The sequence below is a fragment of the Prionailurus bengalensis genome, chromosome A2, assembly GCF_016509475.1.
Source record: "Prionailurus bengalensis isolate Pbe53 chromosome A2, Fcat_Pben_1.1_paternal_pri, whole genome shotgun sequence".
Lineage (NCBI taxonomy): Eukaryota > Metazoa > Chordata > Mammalia > Carnivora > Felidae > Prionailurus > Prionailurus bengalensis.
The window spans coordinates 46,121,355-46,135,909 of record NC_057348.1 but is presented as its reverse complement, the minus strand read 5'-3'; the positions used below and the strand labels follow the sequence as shown (position 1 = coordinate 46,135,909).

The 14,555-nt window shown below is 38.0% G+C and overlaps 1 pseudogene; it reads left to right on the top strand.

Annotated features, from left to right (window-relative positions):
• The first annotated feature begins 348 nt into the window (after positions 1-348).
• Positions 349-4,140, top strand: LOC122488187 (annotated as a pseudogene).
• Positions 4,141-14,555: the final 10,415 nt, after the last annotated feature.

Below are 14,555 nucleotides of genomic sequence, written 5' to 3'. Positions count from 1 at the left end.
GTTGTTTCTAATATCTCATTATCATAAATGGTGTTGGATGAACTTCTTTCCCCAAACCTCCGATTATCTTCTTAGGAAATTGCTTAGAAGTTGAATCATCAGGTTCATGGGCAATAATAAAAAAATCATCACTTTTTCTAAAATTAAAACATAAAATTGGGAACAATAATAAAATAGTACCAAAGAGTTCAAAATAAAAATTAAAAGCCTTTTTTTTAACCTTCATAAAAATGAACTCAAAATGGGCCATAGACCTACATACAAATGCAAAACTATGAAACTTCTGGGAGATGACAGAAGAGAAAATCTAGATGATCTCAGGTTTGGCAATGACTTTATAAATGCAACATGAAAGGTACAGTCTATTAAAGAAATAAGTGATAATTTTGACTGTGTTAAAATTAAAACATTTTTGCTTTACAAAGTCACTGTCCAGAGAATGAGAAGACAAGCCACAGACTGGGAGGAGATATTTGCAAAGGACATTTATGATAAAGGACTGTTAAATTCAAAATATTCAGAGAACTTTTGAAACTCATCAATAAGAGAATGAAGAATCTGTTTGAAAAATGGGCAAAATATCTGAACAGACACCTTACCAAAGAAGATCTATAGTTGGCAGATAAGCATATGAAAAGATATGTGACATAATATGTCATTAGGGAATTGTAAAGATACCACCATTAGCATGGCAATACAACTGTATTGTAAGATACCACCATTAGCATGGCAAAAATCCAAAACACTGACAATACCAAATCCTGGTGAGGATGTGGAACAACAGGGACTCTCTTTCTTTCCTGGTGGGAATACAAAATGGTAGAGCCACTTTGGAAGACAGTTTGTCATATTCTTACAAAACTAGACATACTCTTACTATATGATCCGGCAGTTGTGCTCCTTGGTACTTCTCCAGAAGAGTTGAAAACTTATGCACACAAAACTCTGCACACGGATATTTATAGTAGTTTTATTTATAATAGCCAAAACTTGGAACCAAAAGTATGTGAATTCACTTTCAGTAGGTGAATTGATAATTAAGTTGTGGTATATCCAGACAATGGAATCTTATTCATTACTAAAAGTAAATGAGCTGTCAAGCTATGAAAAGAAACATAGGAACTTTGAATGCTTAACTGAGTGAAAGAAGCCAATCTGAAAGATTACATACTGGATTATTCCAACTACATGACATTCTAGAAAAGGTGAAACTATGGAGATAGTAAAAAGATCAGTGGTTGCCAGAAGATAGGAATGGGGGGAGGGATGAATAGGCAGAGCATAGAGAATTTTCAGGGCAGTGAAGAAACTATTCCGTATGATATTATAATGGTGGATACATACCATTATATGTCTGTCCAAACCCATAGAATTTAAAACACCAAGAGTGAGTCCTATTTAAACTCTGGACTTTAGGTGATAATGGTATGTCAGTGTTGGTTCATCTGTTGTTATAAATGTATCACTGTGGTACAGGGACGCTGTGTGTTCATTAAGTGGAGGCAGGGCATATATGGAACTCTTTGTAACTTTCTACTCAGTTTTACTGTGAACCTAAAACTACTCTAGAAGACAGAGTCTATCTAATAAAAAAAGCCCCTCCACCCCAGCCTTCTATTTCTACAGGTCCATTTATTAGAAAAGAATCATCTTTGGCCATTTCTCATTTCTCATTTCTCTTGTTAGTTATTCTGGTAATTGTAAGATGCTTATATCTAACCCTTGATTTTTCAGCTTTGGGAGGTTTCTCTTGTTGCTGTGCTAAGAAAGATGAGGAATTCAGCTCATATTTATCATCCTCCACCCCCACTAATTTTGTTTGCTATATAGTTTTACCAGTAGTTTCCTTTGTACATTTCAAACTATATTTTGGTATCTTAATCTTAATGTAGTATACACCTTGGGTTAGCGATGTGTTTGGCTTTCCTTCTCAGTACTTCACCACTGTCATGAAAGCCACCTCAAAGATTAATAGGCATGGTGGTAACGTGACTATAATAAAGAAAAAGTAATCAAACTAAAGTTGAGGGATAGTCTACGAAATAACTGGCCTTTATTCTTCAAAAGTCAAAGTCATGAATAACAAAGACTGAAATATTATTCTAGATTAAAGAAAACTACAGAGATACTACAACATGTAGTTCTGGATTGGATTCTGGATTAAGAAAAAAATTTATTTTCTTTTTTAATAAAAGATATAGTGGGACAAATGGGACAATTTTAATAAAGCCTATGGTAAATGTTAATTAGTGTTAATTTCCAGATTTTGATAATTGTACTGTGATTCTGTAAGAGAATGTCCTTGTCTTTAGATAATACACAATGAAACTTAGGGGTAAAGGAGCATTTATTTGCAACTTACTTTCACACATTGAATGTGGATATATATAGAGAAAATGCTAAAGTAAATATAATGAATTGTTAACATTTGGGAAATCTAGGGGAAGCAATTATTTGCACTATGGCAACTTTTCTGTAAGTCTAAAACACCTTTACAGTTGGCTTGTTTAAATCAGGTCTCAGGTAAAATCCATATATTGCATTTGTTTGGGGTGGCTCTTAAGAGTCTTGTAATCCATATGGTTCATGCTCCCTTTCTTTTAAAATGCCACTTTTTAATTATAGAAACAACCATTTGACCCACTTTTGAATTTGGATGATCATATGCTCTTTGTGTCATTTAATATATTTCTTTATCATGCATTTTTCCTGAAGACTGGTACATTTAAGAAGTTCCAGTGAATCTGTGTTAAAAAAAATTGGCATGGTGGTACTAGGGGAAGGATGCAGTAATTCAGGGCAGCATTTAGTTAAAAGAAGGGAGGGAGATGGCACATTAGTCTCTAGCAATGTCAACTGGAAAAGATCTGAGATGCTTACACATTAAGAAAATTGAGGGTCTCGCTCACTGCAGTCCACCCATGCTTCTTGTCCTCCCACCACTCATTTTCATGCCCACTGCTGCCACCTCCACCTATCACCCTGGAAGAGGAGATCCCTGCACTCATCACTGATGATAACTCTGGTATATGCAAGGTGGGCTTTGCTGGGAATGATGTCCCTTGTCCCCCCGCCATATTCCCGTCCATTGTCAGAAACCCCCTGCCTCCAAGGTGTTGTCATGGTGGGCATTAGCCAAAAGGACTCCTATGTGGGCAACAGGGCCCAGAGCAAGCAAGGCATCCTATCCTCAAGTACCCTATTGAGCCTGGCATCATCACCAACAAGGAGGATATGGAGAAGATCTGGTACCGCACCTTCTACAATGAACTGCACATGGCCCCCAAGGAGCACTACAACACTTCCACCACTGGTATTGTTATGGACTCTGGGGACAGGGTAACCCACACTATGCCCATCTTTGTGGGGTACTCCCTGCCCTGTGCCATCCTGTGCCTGGACCTGGCTGGCCAGGACCTGATGGACTACCTCCTGAAGATATTCACAGAGAGTGGTTACAGTTTCACCACCACAGTTGAGTGGGAAATCGTGTGTGACATAACCGAGAAGCTCTGCTAGGTCAACCTCTACTTTGAGCAGGAAATGGCCACTGTGGTGTCCTCCTCCTCCTTGGAAAAGAGCTATGAGCTGGCTGATAGTCAGCTGATCACCATGGGCAAGAAGTGGTACCACTGCCCTGTGGGATTTTCCCAGCTATCCTTTCTGGGTATGGAGTCCTTTGGTATCCATGAGATCACCTTCAACTTCATCATGAAGTGTGACTCTGACATCTGGATGGACCTATACTCTAACACAGTGCCGAATGGTGGGACCACCATGTATCCAGGCATCTTGGACAGAATGCAGAAAGGGAGCACTACCCTGGAACCCAGCATTATGAAGATCAAAGTCATTGCTTCTCCTGAATGCAAATACTTTGTGTGGATCAGGGGCTCCATCCTGGCCTTGCTGTTCACCTTTAAGCAGATGTGAATCAGCAAACAGGAGTATGAAGAGTTGGGCCCCTCCACTTCCCACTGCAGATGCTTCTAAATGCCTTGCAAGCAGTTATGTAGCATTTGCTGCATGAGTTAATTCCTAAGTATAAATTTACCCTGGCAAATGTGTACACTTCATGCTAGCCTCATAAACTGGAATACGCCTTTGAAAATAAATTTGTCCTTGAAGCTTGTATCTGATGTCAGCCCTGGATGGAAGATTGTTGCTGATTTTGACTTTGTATTCAAATTAAATTTTCTCTTGGTATATGTTTAATACCTTGTACATAACCTTGATTTAAACCTCTTTTATAGAATGTGGCTTAGTCATTTCATGGCTGAGGGGAGAACATGTTTATGGAAGAGAAATCCATTGGTTTGATGAGCATCCTCCATAAGGTTCTTTTTAAAAAAAAATTTTTTTTACTGTTTATTTTTTGAGAGAGAGAGAGAGAGAGAGACAGAATGTGAGCAGGGGAGGGGCAGAGAGAGAGGGAGACACAGAATCTGAAGCAGGTTCCAGGCTCCGAGCTGTCAGCACAGAGCCTGATGTGGGGCTTGACCTCACAAGCTGTGAGATCATGACCTGAGCTGAAGTCAGACACTCAACTGACTGAGCCATCCAGGCACCCCCATAACATTCTTGATCTGAGTTAGGTATTAATGTGTGAGAGCTGCCTATTTTTTTTTTTATATTAAAATTTTTTTTTTCAACGTTTATTTATTTTTGGGACAGAGAGAGACAGAGCATGAACAGGGGAGGGGCAGAGAGAGAGGGAGACACAGAATCGGAAACAGGCTCCAGGCTCCGAGCCATCAGCCCAGAGCCCGACGCGGGGCTCGAACTCACGGACCGCGAGATCGTGACCTGGCTGAAGTCGGACGCTTAACCGACTGCGCCACCCAGGCGCCCCGAGAGCTGCCTATTTCAGGATTATCTAGAGGCTGGCAAGATTTTTGAACCAGTTGAAATTTCTTTGTCTTTCTGGTCTGACAGGATTAGGAAGGTCTGAGGTTTAGGACCCACTTTCCTTTCTTATCCAGTGTTTTCCTACCAGAACACTGTGGGTTGTTACTAACTGCCTTGTGTTGGAAAACAGTTTACATTTACACCTGTAAATTTATTCATCCTTTTAATATACTAAGGTTTTGTACACAATTCTCAATTGTTTAAGAGATGACAACATTTTTTGGTTTTCTCCTGTCATGTGAGAACATTAGGCTCTCAGCAACATGTCATTGTTTGAGGAAAATAAAGTGCTGCAGTAAACTGGAAAAAAAAAAATCAGCGGGATAGCCTCCCTTGCTTCTTGTCCCAACCTTCTACTTTCGTAAGAAAGGTGAGGACATGAGGTATTCAACAGAATATTATAAAGCATTTTTCCTAATTATAGTTTCAGGACTTGCATCATTTCTACAGAGTTGTATAATAGTTAATTTAGTCATTTACTGATTATCCCTGAGAGCTTTTTTTCTGAGTTGTATTCTCTTCTTTCTTAGCACATTCTCCCTCACTGATCTTACCTGCAGAATGCTGATGCCTCCCAAATCTGCATCTCTTGTGTCGTCTGTTATTACTCTCCTTGAACATGTTCCCCAGACTTAGGAAATTCATGACTGCTCTTGTCCTTTCTTTCCAGAATTTCTTAATCTTCCATAATACAATGAATATGACCACTATCAAACAATTGCTCAGGGAAAAAAAAATGTGTGTCATCCTTTATTTCTCTGTCTCCTTTATCCTCCCCACATCTGGTTGGTCCTCAAGTCCTGTTGATTTTCCCTGCTACATGTTGTTTTTAATTGTTTTTTTCTTTGTTTGTTTGTTTGTTTTTACTGTTCCATTCACGTCTATCTTTACCACTGTTGTCCTGGTCCAGGCTACTGTGTTTCTCAAGTGGATTACTGTAGCTGCTTTCTGTCTGATTTGCTCATTGTGTTCAACCAGAGTGATCTTTTTAAAATACAAATTCAGTGTTACTCTCCTGCTTAAATCTCTAACATAAAAATGTATGTATTAGTTGTGGTTCTCCAAAGAAGCAGAACTGATGAGATATAGGTAGAGAAATATATAGGAGGAGATTTATTATAGGTATTGGCTAATGTGGTTTTAGACGCCCAGAAGTCCCATGATCTGCTGTCTCTAAGCTGGAGAACCAGGAAATGGTGTAATTCAGGCTATGTGTTAAGGCATGAGAACCACAGGATGGATAGTCTAAGCCTCTATCTGAATCCAAAAGCCCAAGAATCAGAGCACTGATGCACCGGTGCAGAAGATCATTGTATCAGTTCAAGCATAAAGAATGAATTTGTCCTTTCTCCATGTTTTCATTCTATTCAGGCCCTCAACAGTTTGGATTATACCCTCTTGCATTGGTAAGAGCCATCTGCTTTACTCAGTCTAATGATTCAAATCCTAATTTCTTTCATAAACACCCTCAGAGACACACCCAGAAGTAATGTTTTTACCACCCATCTGCACATCCCTTAGTCTAGTCAAGTTGACTTGTAAAATTTATTATCATAATATGGAGATACCTAATATCTACATCATCTATATCTATCTACCATCTATGTCTCCATACATACACATACATACACACATACACAGACATGCTCTTGAGGACATGGCCTACAGACGTCATAGCCTCCTCTTGCTAGAATTTCTTTCTTTTCCTTGGCCATCTTACTCTCTTGTCCTTTTGGAATGTCACACAGGTTATTTCTTTTGCCTGGACTGTCTGTCCTACCCCTCTTTAATTGGTAACTCATTCTTATCTTTTGTGTCTTGACTCGGTTTACATATCTTTTTCTCCTTTAATCTTTCCTTTATCACTGAACTCTGGAATAGGTATCATTCAGAGGTCCTCCCTGGGAAATATTCTTGCTTTTTCCATCAAGGTATATTGTCATGATGTATAATAATTCTTGTTTGCATGTTTGATCCCAGCAGGCTGAGTTCTGTGCATGTATTAAAACACGTAAGTATTTATATGCATGCTTATTGAGTGAGTATGTAGGCGAACTGAGAAATGGAAAGATTCTATTTAGCATCTACATAGGACTTTGGTGTTAAAAAGAAGTCTGTGAAAGGAAAAAAAATAAAAGCAAGAACATGAAAGAAAACATTTAATACCAGAAGGTAAAGTTTCCAATTATTGCTTCTACTTAAAGTGAGAAAGACATGAAATAATTCATACTCCCTTTGATCTTTGATAAATTGGTTCTTTTCTCTGAATGTTAATTCATAAAATAGAAATATTTAATCATAAAAATTATTCATTTTTAGTCTGACTCATGATTGTTTTCATTCATTCAATAACTATTTATTGGTGCCTACTGTATTCCAGGAGCCATTCTAGCAATTTGGCCATTTTCAGAAAGAAGTAGAAAGTTCCATAAAATACTGAGAAAAATGAGTAGTAGAAAAAGGATCAAAATATTTTCTCTTGAGAAAAATGAATAGTGGAAATAGGATTGAAGTATTTTTTCTCCCTTTTAAAAATTGAAATAAAATTAACAGATAACATTGTATTAGTTTCGGATATAGAAAATAACGATTCAGTATTTGTATACATTGTGAAGTATTCATCTGAACAAGTCTCATTGCCATCTGTCCTCATAGAAGTTACAAAAAAATTGTTTTTTCTGGTGATGAGAACTTTTAAGATCTACTTTATTAGTAATTTTCAAATGTGCAATACAATATTATTAACTGTAACCATCATAGTGTGCATTACATCTCCATGACTTACTTATTTTATAACTTGAATTTTGTACCTCTTGGTCTCCTTCATGCATTTTGTCCATCCCTCTAGCTCTTGTTCCCTTTGGCAACCACTTATCTGTTCTCTGTGTCTGTGACTTTTGTTTTGTTTGTTTGTTTTTTTTTTAGATTTCACATATAACTGAAACCATACAGTGTATGTTTACCTCTGACTTATTTAATTAATATAATATCCTCAAAGTCTCTCCATATTTTCACAATGGCAAAACTTCATTCTTTTTCATGACTCAGTAGTATTCTGCTATATATATGTGTATTCCATGACTTTTTTTTATCCATTCATCCATCAGTGGTGACCTACATTATTCCCATATCTTGGCTCTTGTAAGTAATGCTGCAATAAACATAGGGATACGTCTATCTTTTTAAATTAGTATTTTCATTTTCTTAGGATATATTCCCAGAAGTATAATTGCTGAGTCATATGGTAGTACACTTTTTAATTTTTTGAGAAAGCTACATTCCATAGTGGCTGCACCAATTTACATTTCCACCAAAAGTGCATGAGAGTTCCCTTTTCTCCACATCCTCTCTAACACTTGTTATTTCTTGTCTTTTAAATAATAGTTATTCTGGCAGTTGTGAGATACCTTATTGTGATTTTGATCATGATTTTGCATTTCCGGATGATTAGTGATGTTGAGCATCTTTTCATATGTCTGTTGGTCCCCTGTGTGTCTTCTTTGGGAAATGTCTCTTCAGATCTTCTGTCCACTTTAAAATCAGATTATTTGTTCTTTTGATATTAAGTTGTGTAAGTTCTTTATATATATGTAGATATTAGCCCATTATTGGATATGTGATTTGCAAATATCTTCTCCCATTTACTGGGTTGCCTTTTTATTTTGTTGATGGTTTCCCTCACCATGCAGAAACTTTTTAGCTTGATGTAGTCCCATTTGTTTACTGTTGCTTTTGTTGCCATTTCCTTTGGAGTCAGATCCAAAAAAATATCACCAAGAGCAATGTCAAGGAAAACCACCTATTTTATTCTAGGAGTTTTATGGTTTCAAGTCTTATATTCAGATCTTTAATTTATTTTGAGTTAATCTTTGTGTATGGTGAAAGTTCCATTTTCATCATTTTATATGTGGCTGTCCTGCTTTCCCAGCACCTTTTATTGAAGAGACCATCTTTTCTTCATTGTATTCTCTTATCTCCTTGTCATAAATTAGTTGACCCTATATTCATGGGTTTATTTCTGGGGTCCTTATTCTATTCCATTGATCTCTGTGTTTGTTTCTATGTCAATATCACCCTGTTTTAATTACTAAAGTTTTGTAATACAGTTTGAATATGGGAGCATGATGCCTCCAGCTTTGTTCTTCTTTGTCAAGATTGCTTTGGCTATTCAGTCTTTTGTGGCTCTTCTATTTGTGTGAAAAATGCCACTGGAATTTTGATAGAGATTGCATTGAATTCGTACATTGCTTTGGATAATATGGACATTTAAAAAATACTGATTCTTCCAGTTCGTGAGCATGGAATAACTTTTCATTTACTTGTTTTTCCTTCAGTTTCTTTCATCAGTTTCTTACACGTTACCATGTAGAGCTCTTTCACCTCCTTGGTTAAATTTTATTCCTAGGCATTTTATTCTTTTGGATGTAATTATAAACAGGATTGTTTTCTTAATTTCTCTTTCTGAGAGTCTGTATATAAAAACACAACATATTTTTGTATACTGACTTTATACTTTGCAACTTTACCAACATTTTTTATTAGTTCTAACAGGTGTTATTTTTGTTTTTGTTTTGTTTTGTTTTATTTTTGGAGTCTTCAGGGATTCCTATATGCAAAATCATGTTGTACACAAATAGTGATGGTTTCACTTCTTCCTTTCCAATTTGGATGTCTTTTATTTCTTTTTTCTTGATTTGGCTAAGATTTAAATACTGTGTTGAATTATAGTGGTGAGAGTGGGCATCCTTGTCTTGTTTCTGCTTTTAAAGGAAAAGCTTTCAGCTTTTTACCATTGAGTATGATGTTAGCTGTAGCTCATATATGGCCTTTATTATGTTGAGGTACATTCTATTACCCACCTTTTTGAGAGTTTTTATCGTAAATGGATGTTGAACTTTGTCAGTTGGTTTTCTGCATCTATTGAGGTGATCATATGATTTTTACCCTTTATTTTGTTAATGTGGTGTATCACATTAACAGGTTTGTGGATGCTGAACCATCTTACACCCTTGGAATAAATCCCACTTAATCAGGATGTATGATACTTATATATTTTTGAATTCAGTTTGCTAATAATTAAAAAAAACTTTTTTAGCATTTTATTTTATTTTTTGAGAGACAGAGACAGATTGTGAGCAGGCAAGGGGCTGAGAAAGAAGGAGACACAAAATCCAAAGCAGGATCCAGGCTCTGAGCTGTCAGCACAGAGCCTGATGCTGGACTTGAACTCATGAACCTTGAGATTGTGACCTGAGCCAAAGTTGGATGCTTAACCAACTGAACCACCCAGGTGCCCCTATGTGTGTGTGTGTGTGTGTGTGTGTGTGTGTGTGTATGTGTGTGTGTTTTAAAGTTTATTTATTTATTTTGAGAGAGAGAGAGAGACAGAGAGAGAGTGGGAGGGGCAGAGAGAGAGAGGAGAGATTCCACTGATAGAGATTTTGTACTGAATTTGTACATTGTCAAACAGCAGGCTCTGTGCTGTATTGACATCTGACTCGAGGCTCAATCTCACAAATGACCTGAGCTGAAATCAAGAGTTAGATGTGTAACCAACTAAGCCACCCACTTAGGCGCCCCTGTTTTATGTTTTTGATGTTACATTTTACATCTTTGAATTTTGTGTATTCCGTAAGTAATTATTATAGTTATATTTATTTTTACTCCTTTTATCTTTAAAGTTTATACTAGCTTTGTAAGACCACTTTTACTATATACTTAACTTTATCAGTGAAATTTTTACTCTCATATTTTTTCTTTTTACTAATTAGTGCCCTTTTCAGCTTAAAGAAGTCTCTTTAACATTTCTTGTAAGACTGGTTTAATGGTGACAAACTCCTTTACCTTTTGCTTGTTTGGGAAATTATTTCTCCTTTAATTCTGAATGATAATTTTTTTAGGTACAATATTCTTAATTGGAAATTTTTCCTTTTCAGCACTTTGAATATATCATGCCACTCTTTTCTGGCTTATAAAGTTTTTTGTTTGTTTGTTTGTTTTGAGAGAGAGAGTGTGCATGTGAGTGGGGCAGGGGCAGAAATAGAGGGAGAGAGAGAATCCCAAGCAGGCTCCATGCTATCAGTGCAGAGCCCTATGTGGGGCTTGATCCTATCAACCATGAGATCATGAGGCCTGAGATGAAATCAAGAGTCAGACACTTAACTAAGCTACGCAGGCACCCCTGGCCTGCAAATATTTTGTGGAAAAAAATTTGCTTATAGCCTTATGGAGGTTTCTTTGTATGTAACAAGTTATTTCCTCTTGCTGCTTTTAAGAATCTCTGTTTAACTTTTGACATTTTAACTATAATATATCTTGGTGTGGGTCTCTTTAAGTACATCTTGTTTAGAATTATCTGGGATTCCTGAATTTTGAGGTTGATTCCTTCCCAAGGTTAGGAAAACCAGCCATTTCTTCAAATGTTTTCTGCTCCTTCGTGTTTTTTTCCTTCTGCGACCCCTATAACATGAATGTTATTTCACTTGTAGTTGTCCCAGTTTTTCAGTTCATTTATTGTATTCTTCAGCTCTCTGGCTTCTGTTTGGTACTTTCTGATATTTTCTCTTTGTTAATATTCTTACTGTGTTCTTCCATTCTTCTTCTCATTTTGCTGACATTTTTATGACCATTAATTTGAACTCTTTATTACATAAATTACTTGTTTCTGTTCCATTAAGTTTTTTTCTGGTGGTTTATCTTTTTTCTTTTCATTTGGAACATATTCCTCTGTTTTCTCATTTTTCTTGACTCTCTGTGTTTATTTCTATATATTAGGTTAAACAGCTATCTCTTACAGTATTGAAGGAAGGGACTTGTATGTGGGATGAACTTTATCTTTTAAGTTTGCTCTAGCTCTTGGTTGTCTCTTGAACTGTCTCTCTGATTGTTTCCAACCCACGGAGCCCAGAAATGCAGTTCCCCCAGGCCATTAGGGCCACGCACTCAATAAGTGTCCGTTGTGCGGGTTCCTGGGTCTAGAAGCAGCTGTATGAACAGTACAGAGGGCCAGGGCACTTGCTTGCCAGTATTAGTGGGCTAGAGTGAAAATGACACCTGCCTCTGCCAGTGCCAGAAATGTAGAGGGAGAGTACAAAGATGGTGCCCACCTTGTCAGCACTAGCAAAGCAGAGGCAGAATGCCGAGAATAGTATTCATCTGCTCCTCTGTCCTCAGAGAAGGTCCCAAAGGTTTATGCCTCTTTGGCAGACACCTTAAAGTTAGAAAATGAATCTCCTTCACATATGATATAAATGCTTTTCAATCTGCTGCTTTTATGTTGGGTCCCAGAATGAACAAGCTTGCATTTGAGCCCTGTCAGAGTGGAATATCCTTTCTCCACGATCATATGTTTCTCCTAGATTTAAGCCTGTTGGTTTTCCAAGCCAGATGTTTTGGGTGCTCGTCTCTCCATAACAGGTCCCAATGGGTGGGGTGCCTGATGTGGGCCAGAAACCCTCTCACTCCTCAGAGAGAAACTCTATATTTGTGTGATCCCTCCTAATTCCTGCTGCTGTGGGTTGCTGTGCCAGAGGTAGGATTTTTGATGAGACTGTGTCTCTGCTTCTCCTTTTTGTCTTAATGCGGCCTTTTTATTGTTTGCAGTGGAGGATCTGTTAAGCTAGTTTTTAGGTGTTTTTTACAGAGGGAATTGTTTCATATGTAGCTGTAGATTTGTTATGTCCATGGGAACAGGTAAGTCTAGGATCCTCCTATGATGTGATCTTGAACTACCTCTCCCTAATCCCTAATTAAAAAAATTTTTTTTAATGTTTTTGAGAGAGAGAGACAGAGTGTGAGCAGGGGAGGGTCAGAGAGAGAGAGAGGGAGACACAGAATCCGAAGCATGCTCCAGGCTCCGAGCTGTCAGCACAGAGTCCAATGCGGGGCTTGAACTCACAAGCTGTGAGATCATGACCTGAACCGAAGTCAGACGCTTAACTGACTGAGCCACCCAGGTGTCTCACCTAATCACTAATTTTAAAAGTAAGAAAACACAGGGGCGCCTGGGTGGTGCAGTCGGTTAAGCGTCCGACTTCAGCCAGGTCACGATCTTGCGGTCCGTGGGTTCGAGCCCCGCGTCAGGCTCTGGGCTGATGGCTCGGAGCCTGGAGCCTGTTTCCGATTCTGTGCCTCCCTCTCTCTCTGCCCCTCCCCCGTTCATGTTCTGTCTCTCTCTGTCCCAAAAATAAATAAAAAACGTTGAAAAAAATTAAAAAAAAAATAAGAAAACACAGGTTTACAGAGGGTAAGTGACTTGTTCTAGAAACAGTCAGGACCAGATGCCACATACTTTCAGGCACCATGTATACATGAGCACCCATAAAATAGCATTATGTTTCTTGTAGAAAATTATCTGAGTTCTCAGTTTAGATACCTTAGACAAATGGGAGTAATTCTTTTAGGTTAGGATGTAATCAGTCCAGTACATATGGGACACTGATGGACAACAAGGAACTAATAACTAATTAGGCAGGGGTGATCTGGTTAGTCCCTGGGAGAATCTGGTAATTGTTGGGGCACGTCTTGGCATACTTGAAATATTTATTGGTGTATCATTGGAAACACTGGCACTTTTATTTGGGGAAGGGAACAGCAATACTCTGCTTTTCCCATCTACCCTTCTTTCTGGGGCTCATTTAGTATTGACTTCAGTTTCATAACTCATATTCCCACCTAACTCACCCAGATTCAGGGACTACCTCAAGAAACTTCTTTAACAGCATTTCATGTCGGCTCCTCTGTGCCCAAACAATTTTTCATGACTCAGTCATTTTGAAACTGCACTGTGATAGTTTAAGGCCTTACTGAATTGCATACTTTATTTTCAACTGTTCAAATTGGTAGTGTGTTCTGTTAGCAGAGCAGAGTAGCCTTTTGTGGATATTAAAAAACAATGACCATATTAAAGTGGCACTTTTTGTAGTTTAGTAATCACTGACTGAAATTATCTAGGTTGACTACTTCCTCATGGAATAGGAATAACAGCTTGTGATAATTAAATTAAAAAGTTAAAATGGGCAGGGCGCCTGGGTGGCACAGTCGGTTAAGCGTCCGACTTCAGCCAGGTCACCATCTCGCGGTCCATGAGTTCGAGCCCCGCGTCGGGCTCTGGGCTGATGGCTCAGAGCCTGGAGCCTGTTTCCGATTCTGTGTCTCCCTCTCTCTCTGCCCCTCGCCCGTTCATGCTGTGTCTCTCTCTGTCCCAAAAAATAAATAAACGTTGAAAAAAAAATTTTTTTTAAAAAGTTAAAATGGGTTATAAAAAATAAGAAAATTGCCCTCTGTAGGTAAAAACTCCCTACAAGGACTTTTATTGCTATAACTTATAACTCATTGTTCAGCAGAGTAGGAAGATTTGATGTAGATGGTTTTTGAAGCACATCAACTCACATTGACATGATAGGCCATAATGACATCTCTCATGATGCCATCTGCAGATCTCAGTATAAACACTGGCCAAGCTCCCGCAGAAGGTGAGGTGTTTACCCATTGATCTACAAAGGGTATACTGCTGCCAAACACCCCATTTGTACCCGGATCTGAGGATGAGTCTTCATAAGTCCACATCATTTGTTTTAGATTCACTGTTGAAAACCTAGCTTAGCAGAGGGTACAGATATTTGCCTTACTTAAGTCCATAGGCTTTT